The sequence below is a fragment of the Trachemys scripta genome, chromosome 6, assembly GCF_013100865.1.
Source record: "Trachemys scripta elegans isolate TJP31775 chromosome 6, CAS_Tse_1.0, whole genome shotgun sequence".
Lineage (NCBI taxonomy): Eukaryota > Metazoa > Chordata > Testudines > Emydidae > Trachemys > Trachemys scripta.
This window is the reverse complement of record NC_048303.1, coordinates 30,371,521-30,386,676: the sequence shown is the minus strand read 5'-3', so window position 1 is coordinate 30,386,676 and position 15,156 is coordinate 30,371,521.

The window sequence follows — 15,156 nt, the reverse complement described above, 5'->3', positions numbered from 1 at the left end:
AGAGTTACCCAGATGTGCTTATGATAGAATTAAGGTAAACAATGACTGATTCTTGGAGGTTATGATTAGAGCAGCTCTACACAATTTGACAAAACCTCATATGCCTTTAAATATAAAGCACCTGCCAAACCACATGTGCACCAGACTTCTCAAATTCCTCCTCACTCATTAGTGCAGAAAGGTTGGTATAGCAGAGGCCTAGCCCATAGTTTAAAAGTCAGTATACAGCAAAGTACATTCTTTCCAAAACCAGGCATATTTCCTCTTCAAAAACCATAGATTCTGTAACAGCAACTTTTAGTGAACCACTGGTTCTCTGATTTAAATATTATTGTCTTACCGCCCTCAGTTTTTTTCAGCTGGTACATTACACTCTGACACACAAATAAGACATTGCATACAAATGTACTGGTTTCATTCAATCATAGATATTAGCGATGGGAAATGCCTATAAGATCATATAGTCTATAAACATGCCAATGCAGGGTTTTCCCCTACTTTATATTTAATACTGTTTAGTCCATCTAATTTTGAAACTTTCCAGTGATAGGGTTTCACCACTTCCCTAGTGGAACTATTCCAAACCTAATATATCTCATTATCAGGACATTTTTCATCCTAATCTTTCTTTCTTTCAGTTGCTGCAGACTTGGTGTTTACACCCTTTGGATATCTGTGAACTTTTATAATGTTCTCCCCATCTCCTATTTGCCCAAGTTCCATGAGCTAATCTAATGGAGTTTTACAAATGATTTAATAAATACTGGACAACCCTGTTTACAGAAATGTCTGGGGAATATCTGAAACCTTTGGCTAAATGAGTTTTTGGATGTTTGGGTGAAGCTGGACTGGTCTGCTACATATGAAAAGGCTGCTCCCAGTCCCAGAAAAAAGTGAAAATGAGAAAGACAGCTGCTTTGCTAAGCTTAAGCTCTGGACCTTACGCTTAAAGCTAATTGAACACCAGACCACTGTGCAGTCTGGCTGACTTTAAAGGAGCTGTAATCTCAGCCCATTTGCAAAGCTGGCCATAATTCTCATTCAGTACAATCCCAAAGTTTTCCTTAACTGGAGTTTGGTGTAATGGGAAAATATGTAACTTCTAAGTAGGGTGAAAATCTCCTTTGAAAGAATAAGGGGGAAAATCCTGGCCCCACTGAAGTCAATGGGAGTTTTTCCATTGGCTTTAATAGAGCCATGATTTCACCCAAAAACATTTATGCATAATACTCCCATTAGCCAAATTGGAGCTACCTGTATAAATACTATTTGCATCTAAAAATGGATAGAACTCCTAGTGACTGAGCTGTATGTATTTTATTTTACTGATATCTAGAACAATTTGTTTTCTCCAACATTGATTTGCTTTACTAAAATAATTAAAAGAAGCACTTCCACTTTCATGCTGTTGTAACTTATCCACTCTGATACTAGTTCATTCACAGAAAGCGAGAAAACCAGTTGTGAGGAGAAAAAATAATCCTCTAGGAAGGAAGGAGGGTCACATGGCTACAGCACAGGCCTAAGGAATAGGAGATCTGGTTTCAGGTTAGCCTTCCTGTGTGATCTAGGGTAAATCAGTGGGAGTTGTGGTTCTCTGAAAATAAGGCCAATTTATGGATTTCTGGTCTATTCTATCCAGATTTTCATAAAACCTCATCATTATAGTCTCTGAACACCTTCCAGCAGTGCTCTAAGGACCCAATTTTTAAAGGTATTTAGGTCCCTAAAGATGCAGATAGGAACCTAGTCAGATTGGGATGGCAGAACTGAGGGGTGGGTAGGGGGAGCTAATGCCCCCACAATGGAAATATTGTGGTAGTTCAGCCCCTATGTAAACGTACACATTCCTGGTGTGGGGTGGAGCACATGGTGGTGAGAGTGGGACCCAGAGGGGCTGGAGTGGCCACCATGGGGCTTGGGATAGGGACAGGGAACAGGGGCTAGGGTGGGCACTGCTGCACCCAGGATTGGACTGGGGAGCAGGACCGGTGGGGCTGGAATGTACCCGGAAGCAGGTAAGACCCTCCACGGAACGCCTTCCTACCTCAGAGTCAGCACCCTGCCACACCCTGGCCTCTGCTCACTCCTTCGCCTATCCCTCCACCCCCAACATTTGCAAGGAGCTTCTGCCCCCTGGAGTTGGATTTTCAAAAGCACCTAGGCACCTCATTCCCATTGAAATCCTTTAAAAATCTGACCCTAAGTGACTTGCCTAGCATTTGTCACACATTGCTCTTTCTTCCTTCCTTCCTTCCTCTCCCCAGGAAAAAATAAAATATTTTCTTTTTATTTAATACATTAGATGCATACTGTGCTATGGGTTTATAGCAGCAGAGGCAAGGTGGAAGAAATACAGTAGACAGCGGTGAGGTTTGTGGTTTAGAAGTCCTTTATTGCTGACCTGCTGTACTATGCTATGCTGTTTTGTACATTGTGCTAGGTATATATAGAAGGAGGCTTAGGTTATTCAGTAATGGCATCATGACTCCTTTTAAAGCTTTTAAAACGAGATGCTTTTATGTAGTATGCTGCAACAATACTGTAACAAAATACCTTGTAGTTTTATGTCTCCACATATTCACCCCTTCCTATCTTCTCCAAGCAATCCCCAAAGAGAGACTTATGGGGGGCTGAGAGAAAAGGAGAATGTACCAAGGAGAAAACTAGACCCCTGTGGGAACAGGATTTTCCATTTCATGGGAAATTCCAAAAGTTCAGATTTTTTTCTATTCTGCAACAAAACAAAATCATACAAAAATAGAAATTTCCTGTTAAATGATATTCTGGAAAAAAATTCATTTTGGGTTGATTAAAACATTTTATTTAGATAAAATCAAAGCATTTTATTCTAGTTTAGACCTGTTAAAATATACAAGGAATTTTGTTTCGAAAAGAAAAATCAAAACTTCTGTTTTAAGTTGTCAAAATAGGACATTTTCACAGTATTGAAATGCTTCATTTCATTTTTTTTAAACAAAATTTCATCACAATTGACGTGTTTTTCAAAACATATCAATTTCAACGAAAATGGCATTTTTTGTCAAAAAATAGTTTTGACAAAAATTTTTTGACCAGCTCTTGATGTAACACCCCTTTTTCCTTGTTCCTTGTCTGAGTTCATGGGCACAGACTCCCCCCACATGCCGGCAATCAAAGGGAAACATAGGGCCAAATTTTATTGTACTATATGTTTTATCTTGACACTTATAATGCAAAAGAGCTATATAGATAACCCATGTGATCAAAATCAGCAAAGTGTTCTTTGGGCCTGATTCTCTCACACACATGTGTAACCATTGCTTGAGATTTATTTTGATGTAAGTAAGAGGAGAATTAGACTGCCTACATGTACTTCAAATTCAGACCAATGATTTTGGGTTTAGTTGATGGTGGTGGCCTGTGATATACAAGAGGTCAGACTAGATAATCTAGTGGTCTTTCTGGCCTTAAACTCCATGACTCTATTTTTAATAGCTATAAAATATTAACTCTTGTTTTTCAATACATTCAAACTTTTTTTGTATAGATGGGCCCAAGCCAGGACACCACATCTAAGTGTCCTCTGTTTCTGAAGAAATATAGATCTGAACTTTACAGCTTGTATCTATCTCTAGTTTTATATTATAGTTCTGACCTATAGAAAATGTTAGAAAGACAAGGCGGGTGAGGTAATTTCTTTTATTAGACCAACTTCTGTTGGTGAGAGAAACAAGCTTTTGAGCCACACACAGCTTCAGGGCTCGAAAGGTTTTCTCTCTCACCAACAGAAATTTGTCCAAGAAAATATATTACCTCACCCACCTTGTCTCTCTAATATCCTGGGACTGACATGGCTACAACAACAATGCATATTGTAGAACATATGTCAGAGTCTCAGACATAAAAGCCTTATATATGATACAGATATGGCTGAATAAAACATAAAAGCTTTAACTAGAAGCTGAAATTAAAAAATAATACTTGCATTATATTACTTAGTTTTGGAACTGATGTATCACTTTATATTCTAATATAAATGTTTAATAACAAAGCCCTAATCTTCCTAATAAGATGGTCTTGTTATTTATTGTTGTAGTTCAAAATACATTTCAAAAATGTTTATCAAGTTCAGTTCTAATGATGAAAAATGTGGATGATTCACGACTATTATGTTTAATTTTATTTTTCAAAATGTACCTTTCACCTCACCACAAAAACATCCACTCACAGTGTTCTAGCTTGAACCATTTTCTGAAACCAGGCTCCACTTCCCTGTGTAGCATGCATGACTTACTTGGACTGGCTAAGCTCATTCCCAAAAATCTCTTGGGCATTAGCATTAAGAATTCTATCTGCACTGGGCTCACTGGGAACCTATATGAACTCTTTATGCAGAGGGAATACTTATGACAATGTCTTTATCTCTTCTGCTGGGACACTGGCCTATGGCTTTTTTGAAAAAAAAATTTGTTTGCTTACTTTTGTTTTAAAAATTCTGGGACTTTTTTTTCCAGGCTAAAACCAAAGTCAACACCATTGAACCCTCTTTTGTTTCTTTATTGATGGTCCTGTAATAAAATAGAAAAGGGTTTTCAAAAATGTGTTTGTTATTATAACTTTACCCTAATTCCTCCCAAATAGGAGATGGCTCTGAGTGGTCTTAAGGCACGGAAAGTTCCTAAAGATCTGAGGGAGTTAAAGGAATTAACATTGCTTCCTAAAATACCCAGCCAGCCGTTCTACTGAAAGAAAACAAAAATAAACAAAATGCTTCAAGAAGTCAGTGGTAATAAGAACCTTTTCTTTTTTATTTGCCCTTACTTCATCCAGATTTTATCCTTCCCCTTCTTTCCTGATCAGTGAATTGTCAGTACAAAAGTTGCTGAAAGAGCAGCATGGCTGGTATTATCCTTTGGAAAACACCTTAGTGCTTTACTTCAACAGGGGCAGACCCACAGCTGTGGTGAATTGTTCTAGCTCAATGGAGCACCCAATTCTTTGACACTATGAAGTTTAATGAAATATCATGGACTAATAATTCACTTATGTTATCATGTTTTCTTCACATAGTGCTCATTGCTAAATGCTATAGCTTGCCTGCGTTCTGGATGTGGAATGTCCATCGAAGCCAAGGGAAATTTTGCATACTAATTGATGGCCTTGTGTAAAACTTAAAGACTCACCAAAAAGATCATCAGAAATTCTGATATCTGTGTAACCACCATGATTCAGAAAAACAAAACACAAATGGGAGGCAGATCACTGCTTTAGTGACCAAACCACAGGAAACTGCTGTTTTGCCCTGTTAAATTGAATGTGTGTTATGCTTAGAGCTGGGCAAAATGTGCAAGTTTCATCCCTCAGGAGTTCATCTGAACATTTGACTTGGTTTTAATCCCTATAGGTTTTTCCCACCTGACACCAGAAGCTTTGCTTAGAGTTTTGAGTTTGAACAAATCCAACAATAATATCACCTATAAATCTGTAAGCAACCACTACTTATGTGGCGTTTCAGCATGACATGGTTCATCAATAATATTGAACTGTTTTACATAAGCAAAGCCACAAATGTCATACCAACATTTTAACTAAACATTGCAAAAGCATGTTGTGTTCTTTAGTATTGGGTTCATATATTTTTTAAATTTAAAAATCTGTCTCTGTTTTGATTTAGGCTGCAACAGAAACAGAGTTGGCAAGTTTAAATGTACTTTGTGTAAGCTTTGCTTTCCCATCCTTGGTGCAGGACCTATTGAGGCCACTTCCAGTCCTACATATCTATGATGCTGTGATCCTCTTTTCTGGAGGTCAAAACACCACCTCTATGATGGACATATCTTCTGGCCCACTGATTGGCCTTATGTAGCGATAGTGCTATAATACTCTACATCCCCTTTCATTGTGCTGCAATCCACCTTTGAATTACTAACACTGTAAATTCCTCTAATCTCTCTGAATGCTGAATCCCTTCTGGCAAACACCCAAATGTGTCAGTCTCAGATCTGGGTGTTGAAAATTCTTTTCTGGGACAAAAAAGTCCTGGGATTTCTACCTGTCTGCCCTAATGATGTAGCTTTTCATGATTTAGATGGGTGCCTCCCATTTTAAAGGCCTGTGGCCAATGAGTAAAAGAATGAAGTCCCAGGTCCCAGCCCCTTTCACTGCTATGGTGTCACCAGAGCAGGCTGACTCAGCTATAGTTTGACCTCAGGTTGACCTCAAAGTTCTCAGGCTGGAGGAAATAAAATTAAGTAACAGCTAAAACATACAAACAGGTCATCTAGCCTATCTTTTTTAATATACTGTTTTGCTCAGATGTGCAATACTTAGGAGCAATCAAGCATTTCACATCCACACAGGAACACATTTATGGCATTAAAATGAATAATCTTGCCCGTGTTCTGGATATTCTTCCCCTCCATTGACTGAAGTACAAAACACATGGAGAGCAGTTGTCTAGCTGTAGCTTTTCTTTAGGTTTGTTATAGCAAAGTTGTCTCTTGCCTTATGCACCTTTGCAGGGGAAGCAAGGGGGCATAAAGTTCCTGTTTAATCCCCTTCACGTGTGACCACATCATCCTATGCAACTGGTCAGCAAATGAACAGGCAGGAATGGGGAATAGTTGGGTGACCCACTGGCTAGTTAGCACGGAGTGGGAAGTAACCTGCTTTTGGCATTTGAGCAATAGTAAATTACATAGCTCCCGTATAAGTGGGGAACCAAGGAACAGCCTGCTTCTGTAATTAGGCTAGAATTAATAGATTCATAGATTCTAGGACTGGAAGGGACCTCGAGAGGCCATCGAGTCCAGTCCCCTGCCCTCATGGCAGGACCAAATACTGTCTAGACCATCCCTGATAGACATGTATCTAACCTACTCTTAAATATCTCCAGAGATGGAAATTCCACAACCTCCCTAGGCAATTTATTCCAGTGTTTAACCACCCTGACAGTTAGGAACTTTTTCCTAATGTCCAACCTAAACCTCCCTTGCTGCAGTTTAAGCCCATTGCTTCTTGTTCTATCCTTAGAGGCTAGGGTGAACATGTTTTCTCCCTCCTCCTTATGACATCCTTTTAGATACCTGAAAACTGCTATCATGTCCCCTCTCAGTCTTCTCTTTTTCAAATTAAACAAACCCAGTTCTTTCAGCCTTCCTTCATAGGTCATGTTCTCAAGACCTTTAATCATTCTTGTTGCTCTTCTCTGGACCCTCTCCAGTTTCTCCACATCTTTCTTGAAATGCGGTGCCCAGAACTGGACACAATACTCCAGTTGAGGCCTAACCAGCGCAGAGTAGAGCGGAAGAATGACTTCTCATGTCTTGCTCACAACACACCTGTTAATACATGGGGGGAGGGATAGCTCAGTGGTTTGAGCATTGGCCTGCTAAACTCAGGGTTGTGAATTCAATCCTTGAGGGGGCCACTTGGGGATCTAGGGCAAAATCAGAACTTGGTCCTGCTAGTGAAGGCAGGGGGCTGGACTCAATGACCTTTCAAGGTCCCTTCCAGTTCTAGGAGATGGGATATCTCCATTAATTAATTATTAAATCCCAGAATCACATTTGCTTTTTTTTGCAACAGCATCACACTGTTGACTCATATTTAGCTTGTGGTCCACTATAACCCCTAGATCCCCTTCTGCCGTACTCCTTCGGAAAGTAACCTGATGACATTGACATTGAAGTCAATGAAGACCAGCTGAGGAGCTGGTCCAGAATGTTTAATTGATGGCATATATGTCTTAAGTTATTATCTAGAAAAAAGTAAACTGGTTACTTCTCATGTATTAGACTTTACATTTGGGGATTAGAGTGCCTTGTCATACTGGCAGCTCTGGACACTCCACAACAAGTACATTTTTCAGTGTGTTTACACAAGTACAACATATACTGTGACAGTGCAAGCTATACCTCACCACCTCTCCAATGTACCTCAACTTCAATCTGGAGGACTGACTTTAAGGGTAAGGTTAATTCAGTCTCCAAATTCATTCAGGCTCTCTGTTGAAATTGCCTACAAGAATGCAACTTTTGGTCTCCTTGCAGGTTATTTCAAATCACTCCACCTCCGAAGAGTGCTGTATACAAAAAGTCAATAAATATTATGAATAGTTTCATGATGTGGACACTTTTCCAATGGGAATTTGACTGAGATTGTGCAACATGTAGCCATCAGATAGTAACAATTTATGATCACCACAACACGGGCCAGATTCAAAGCAGCAATCTACAACATATCATATTGCTAAGCCACTGAGCCATCAGTCCCTGCTGTATTTCAAGCTTATTTTCTAAATAATTTGAAACTTCTGAAAATTCCACTAGTCACCTATCAGCATCTTTAGGCACCTAAATACCTTTAAAAATCTTTTCCAAAGCCTCCTATCCTTCAATCCTCTAATCCTTATACCTGGGTGGTATACAGTAGTGTTCCATTCTGGTGTAAGAGCCAACTTGTCCAGATCCCATTGCAGGATCAGGGCCTCCATAAGCAAGTACAATTAGAGAAACATGGAACACACCATAAACAGGGAATCCGTCTCTCAGCTGCCAAAAGTGCAAATCTGGAAGCATTACTCATGACTCAGAATTACTCATTATCCAGACCTTCTTCACATGTGTTGCATATACTTCTTGGGTGGAGGTTTTAAAAAGATGACAGAAAAATCTGAATCCTTCCTGGGGCTCATTGGAAATTAAAGAATATTACACCGATTATTTATTATTCATCTCAAACATCACAAACTAAAAGTTATCCATACAAAACATCTAATACAAACATAATACAGGGTTCAAAGTAAAAAAAAAGTTAGAATAGCTGAATGTTTGTAGTAGCTGAAGCTGTGGAGTTGGAAAAGTTTTATTACAGTATCCTCAGGACAAACTTTAAGTATGGAAATATTTCATATTACATTTATCTACTTTAATGATATAAATGGGCCCCATTGCCCTAGTATATCAGATCCTCACCACACACCCCTGTTAGGTTATTAGAATCATAGAATCGTAGTACTGGAAGGGACCTCAAGAGGTCATCTAGTCCAGTCCCTTGCTCTCATGGCAGGACTAAGTATTATTAGATCATCCCTGACAAGTGTTTGTCTAATCGGCTCTTAAAAATCTTCAATGATGGAGATGCCACAACCTTCCTAAGCAATTTATTCCAGTGCTTAACCACTCTGACAGTTAGGAAGTTTCTCCTAATGTCCAACCTAAACCGCCCTTGCTCTAATTTAAGCCCATTGCTTCTATTATCCTCACGTTGCAGCTGAGAAACTGAGCCACAGAACAAAGAATTGAACTGAGATCCTCCCAAGGCCCAGGCTGGCTCCCTAAACATTGAACCATCCTTCCTTTTGTAGGAAATGTGCCCTTCTGTAAAGCACAATATAGACCAAAAGGCTAGATATGTCATGTCAGTTCACACCAACTCAATCTGAGCTATACTGATACAGACATAGGAGCAGGGGTGCTGGAACAATTTTTATAGTGGGGTGCTGAGAGCTATTTAACCAAACCGTAAACACTGTAGATAATGGAAACTACTTCAAGCCAGGGAGTGCTGCAGCACCCCCAGCACCCTTAGTTCCAGCACCTATGCATAGGAGAACATAATTAATTTTTCTCCAGTTATCAGGATTTATATATATATAAAGACAGGGATATATGTAGTCAACATAACACAGCAGGTGTACTACTTAAAAGTGTTAAGCCTGGTCTATGCTCCATGATTGGGCTGATGGAAGCTGTCTTGTGTCGACATAACTGTGAAAGTGTCTTCACTTAAATTTGGCTCCTGCTGATGTAAGTGCCTCTCCATGCTGATTTAATAACACCACCTCCCTCAGTGGCATAGAGTCACGGTCGATGTAGTTAGCTCATTGCAGTGTCAGTGTAGGCACTTAAATTGACTGTTACTGGCTTTTAGGGGCTGTCACACAATGCTCCACGCTGACAATACAACTGATACAAGCGCTCCTGGTAAGGACACACACCGCCAACACCACGAGCCAAGAGTGCACATACACAAACGATGTAATAATTGCGGTGGCTGTAGGCTGACGTATGTTAGGTCAACGTAATTTTGTAGTGTGGTCTTACAGTCCTGAATATAAAGAGTTCCCTTTTAAAGGAAATCTATGAAAGAGTAAATTTCCCTTCCAGGTAATTATTCCATGGACTGCTCTGACTGTATAAACATATTCATGCGATTATTATCCTCCATGGCTGACATACAGTGGGACAAACTGTGCTCTCGGTTACACCAGCGTAAGTCCAGAGTAATTCTGCTGTTGAGTTACTTCAGATTTACATCAGGGTACCCAAGAGCAGAAATCAGTTTATGATGTTTAAACCAGACTGATTCTTTATGAACTCTTTCTGGTGGGAAGTTTACACTGGATAATGTGCTTTAAGCTTTGGAGAGTCATTCTCTATTCAGTTACTTAGTGCACAGATAGTAGTTTTAACAGTTTTAGACTTTCATGTGATTTTATGATTTCTGGGTTTCATCCAACTGAAATTACCACTACTTGCTATGAGAATGGTTCTCCCTGTTACATAGATGGTCACTATGTACTATGCATAACCAAGATCTTATCTTGTATCAGATGAGTAAACCTGAATTGGTGTCTAGGAGCATGTCCTCACCTCCTGGCACCCCCTTGTTTCTGGTTGCAGCATTGCATGGGGTCTCTGGCACCTCCCTATGGGGCTCTCCACAGGGCTGGCTCCAGGCACCAGCCCAGCAAGCAGGTGCTTGGGGCGGCCAAGGGGAAGGGGCGGCACCTTGGGCTCTTCGGCGGCGGGTCCCTCTTGGAGGGAAGGACCTGCCGCCGAATTGCCGCCGAAGAAGAAAGCGGTGTGGTGGAGCTGCTGCCGATCGCAGCTTTTTTTTCCCCCCCCCACTGCTTGGGGCGGCAAAATCCCTGGAGCCGGCCCTGGCTCTCCATCAGCCCAGTAATGGCCTTTTCCAGACTTCCTCTTCTCCTGATTCCCCCTCAGGGTGTTTTGTGGCTTGGCCCTCTAGCCAAGCAAATAAAAATCTAGATCCCTTCCAGGGTAACAAGAAAAAGTCTATATGTAGGTCCAAACAAATCTTCAAACTAACACCCCTTCTGCCCTTCTTGGGGTCTGCTGTAGTTCCCTTGTTGGCCCTACCTCAGGGCTTCCCCTGAAGGGGCCTAATCTGCCCCAGTAATGTTCTTCCTCTGCTGTTTCCTGTCTGTTAAATCCTATCCCAGGGCTTCTCTTTGCCAGAGAGATCTGTCTCCTGTGCAGTCTCTCCCCAATTGAGCTCCCTCAGTCTACTTATAAGTAGGGCCCTACCAAATTCACAGCCATGAAAAACATGTCATGGACTGTGAAATCTGGTCCCCTCCTATGAAATCTGGTCTTTTGTGTGCTTTTACCCTGTACTATACAGATTTAATGGGGGAGACGAGCGTTGCTGAAATAGGGGGTTCTGACCCAAAAGGGAGTTGCAGGGGAGTCACAAGGTTAGGGGGGGTCATGGTATTGCCACCCTTACTTCTGTGCTGACTTCAGAGCTAGGCAGCTGGAGAATGGCGGCTGTTGGCCTACCTCTGCCTCCTCTGGCCAGGAGCAGAGCATGACTAAGTAGAGTACTTTCCCTTGCTTTGTAGGTGATGGAGTTAAGACCCATCACATGTCCCCCCCACCCCAAGTTAGTATTCATCAGGGTACTCTCTCTGAGTTACTCTGGTGGGCCCTGCAGTCATTCCAACTCTTCCTTTAAGTCATGTACCCAGGCAAACAAATGGTTTCTGTCATCTAACACATCTTGATAATGTTCTTTCCAGTATTCTTTGTCTTGTAGGTTTATTTGCAGGGCCTACTCTGAGGTGGGTAACCTATCCCAGAGTTTCCAGATCTGTGTAGTTTCAACTGCTGTCCTGACCTGCTGTGGTTGCCTTTGGGGTTATGGGTCAGAGTCCACAATCACAGCAGCTTCTCTCGTTTCTTCACTCAGGATGTCTTTCTCCCCAAAATTTGCCCAATTTTTTCTCTCCTGCAGGGACCTGCTTTTGGCCTCCAGAGGCCGAGACCCCCTTGTCACATGGTTTCATGGGTCACAATGCAGCTAGCACCCGTTCGAGTTGTTGCTGACAATTCTTCTCATATACCAGGTCTAGCCTTGCCCAAACCATTATAGCTCTTGTTTTGCTGCCTCCTCTATTATTTTCTGTTGTGAGGCTTTCACCTCTTCCAGCTCCCAGTTTGTCTCATGTAACTGTGTCTCCAGGGCTTGTAATTGACTTGACATCTGCTGTTCAGCAATCCTGACCAACTCGATCCAGTTCATTGACTCCTCATCCTCACCCCTGGGCCACCCAGCCCAACACCCTATGTCTGAGTGAGGGTTGGCTTATAGTCAACTGGTCCTAGTGGTACCCTTTCTCAAAACAGGGCTAGGAAACTAGGCCAGTCTCTGCCTACAATTGCAGGCCAGGGAAGGTCTGTTATGATGCTGACCCTCAACTTGCTCATCTGACCTTGTAGTTCTATCTCTACCTCTGCTGCTGGGTAGACCCCATCTCTCCATGTACGTATGAAATGTATATTGGGAAATTAGGGCTGTCGATTAATCACAGTTAACTCATGCGATTAATTCAAAAAAAATTAATCGTAATTAATCGCATTGTTAAACAATAGAATACCCAATTGAAATTTATTAAATATTTTTGGATGTTTTACCACATTTTCAAATATATGGAATTCAATTACAACACAGAATACAAAGTGGACAGTGCTCACTTTACATTATTTTTATATTATATTTTATGTTTACCTTATAAATATTTGCACTGTAAAAATGATAAAAGAAGTAGTATTTTTCAATTCACCTCATACAAGCACTGTAGTACATAGAAGTACTGTAGCGCAATCTCTTTATCATGAAAGTGCAACGTACAAATATAGTTTTTTTTGTTACATAACTGCACTCAAAAACAAAACAATGTAAAACTTCAGAGCCTACAAGTCCACTCAGTCCTACTTCTTGTTCAGCCAATCACTAAGAGAAACAAGTTTGTTTACATTTACGGGAGATAATGCTGCCCACTTCTTAATTACAATGTCACCTGAAAGTGAGAACATGCATTCGCTAGCTGGTGTCGCAAGATATTTACGTGCCAGATGCACTAAAGATTCATATGCCTCCTCATGCTTTGGCCGTCATTCCAGAGGACATGCTTCCATGCTGATGAAACTCATTAAAAAAATAATGTGTTAATTATATTTGTGACTGAATTCCTTGGGGGAGAATTGTACATCTCCTGCTCTGTTTTACCCACATTCTGCCATATATTTCATGTTATAGCAGTTTCGGATGATGACCCAGCACATGTTGTTTGTTTTAAGAACTCTTTCACTGCAAATTTGACAAAATGCAAAGAAGATACCAATGTGAAATTTCTAAAGATAGCTACAGCACTTGACTCGAGATTTAAGAATCTGAAGTAACTTCCAAAATCTGAGAGGGATGAGGTGTGGAGCATGCTTTCAGAGTCTTAAAAGAGCAACACTCTGATGTGGAAACTACAGAACCCAAACCACCAAAAAAGAAAATCAACCTTCTGCTGGTGGCATCTGACTCAGATGATGAAAATAAACATGTGTCGATTAGCACTGCTTTAGATCATTATCGAGCAGAACCCGTCATCACATGGACACATGTCCTCTGGAATGGCGGATGAAGCATCAAGGGACATATGAATCTTTAGTGCATATAAATATCTTGCGATGCCAGCTACAACAGTGCCATGCAAATGCCTGGTCTCACTTTCAGGTGACACTGTAAACAAGAAACAGGTAGCATTATCTTCTGCAAATGTAAACAAACTTGTTTGAACGATTGGCTGAACAAGAAGTAGGACTGAGTGGATTTATAGGCTCTAAAGTTTTACATTGTTTTCTTTTTGAATGCAGGGTTTTTTTGTACATAATTCTACATTTGTAAGTTCAACTTTCATGATAAAGAGATTGCACTACAGTACTTGTACTAGGTGAATTGAAAAATACTATCTGTTTTTTACAGCGCAAATATTTGTAATAAAAAATAAATATAAAGTGAGCACTATACACTTTGTATTCTGTGTTGTAATTGAAATCAATATATTTGAAAATATAGAAAACATCCAAAAATATTTAAATAAATGGTATTCTGTTATTGTTTAAAAGCATGATTAATTGCGATTAATTTTTTTAATTGTTCAATTAATCACAAGTAATTTTTTTTATCACTTGACAGCCCTATGGGAAATGCTGATCTAGTCTCTCTGGTGGGAGGTTACTCCCCGAAACTAGCGTTTGCCCACACCCTGAGTCAATGAGTTCTCTCTTTTCCTGCCAGCCACTGCAGCGGTTATTTGGTAGACTGGGTATGCCCCCTACTGAGGGAACACCCCAAGCCACTAACTTGGCTTTAGTACCAGTCCAAATGGCTGCACTCTATGACTTCACTGGCAATATCAGAAACACACAAGCTGGTTCTCTTGACCAATTCGCAGGTACCTTTCCCAGGTACCCAGTAACGACTGAGGTGCCGCTATTTCCTCCAGTTTCTTAGGTATAGAACTGTTTAAAAATGTGTCTCTCCATGTGTCCCCCTTGCCATCCCAGGTTTGGGGGTTCTCTGTCACCTTGCTTCCTTCGGAACCCTTGTTTGGCTTTATCAGCTTCCTTATAGGCCTCTGCCCCTGCCACAGACTCATCAGTAGAAGTTGGCCTCAACCTCCAGACCCAGCACTAGGCTCTGGTAGGCAAGACCCATAGGAATTTTTCTAGGACTTGAAGATCTACCACCTTATCAGATGTGTTTGCTTTGGGCTGCAACCATCACTTTGCAGGGTCTCATAAACATTGGGCTGCCAGTCTAAGGTGCACCCCTGGGAGAAAGGCTCTGCCCTAAACTGGTAGCAGTATGCTTATGGGGTCAGTCCCAGTCTATCTAAAAAGGCCTCTTTTACAGATTTGTAGGATCTTGTAAGCATGTCAGACAAAGCTCAGTAGGCCGCCTGAGCTTCTCCTGACAGGTGCAGGTCACTTGAGCTGCCCAAGAGGATTTTGTCCATCATGTAGTGGCAGCTACCTCCTCAAAGGTGTGCACAAACACCTCCAGTCCTCACTTGGGTCCAATTTTGACAGG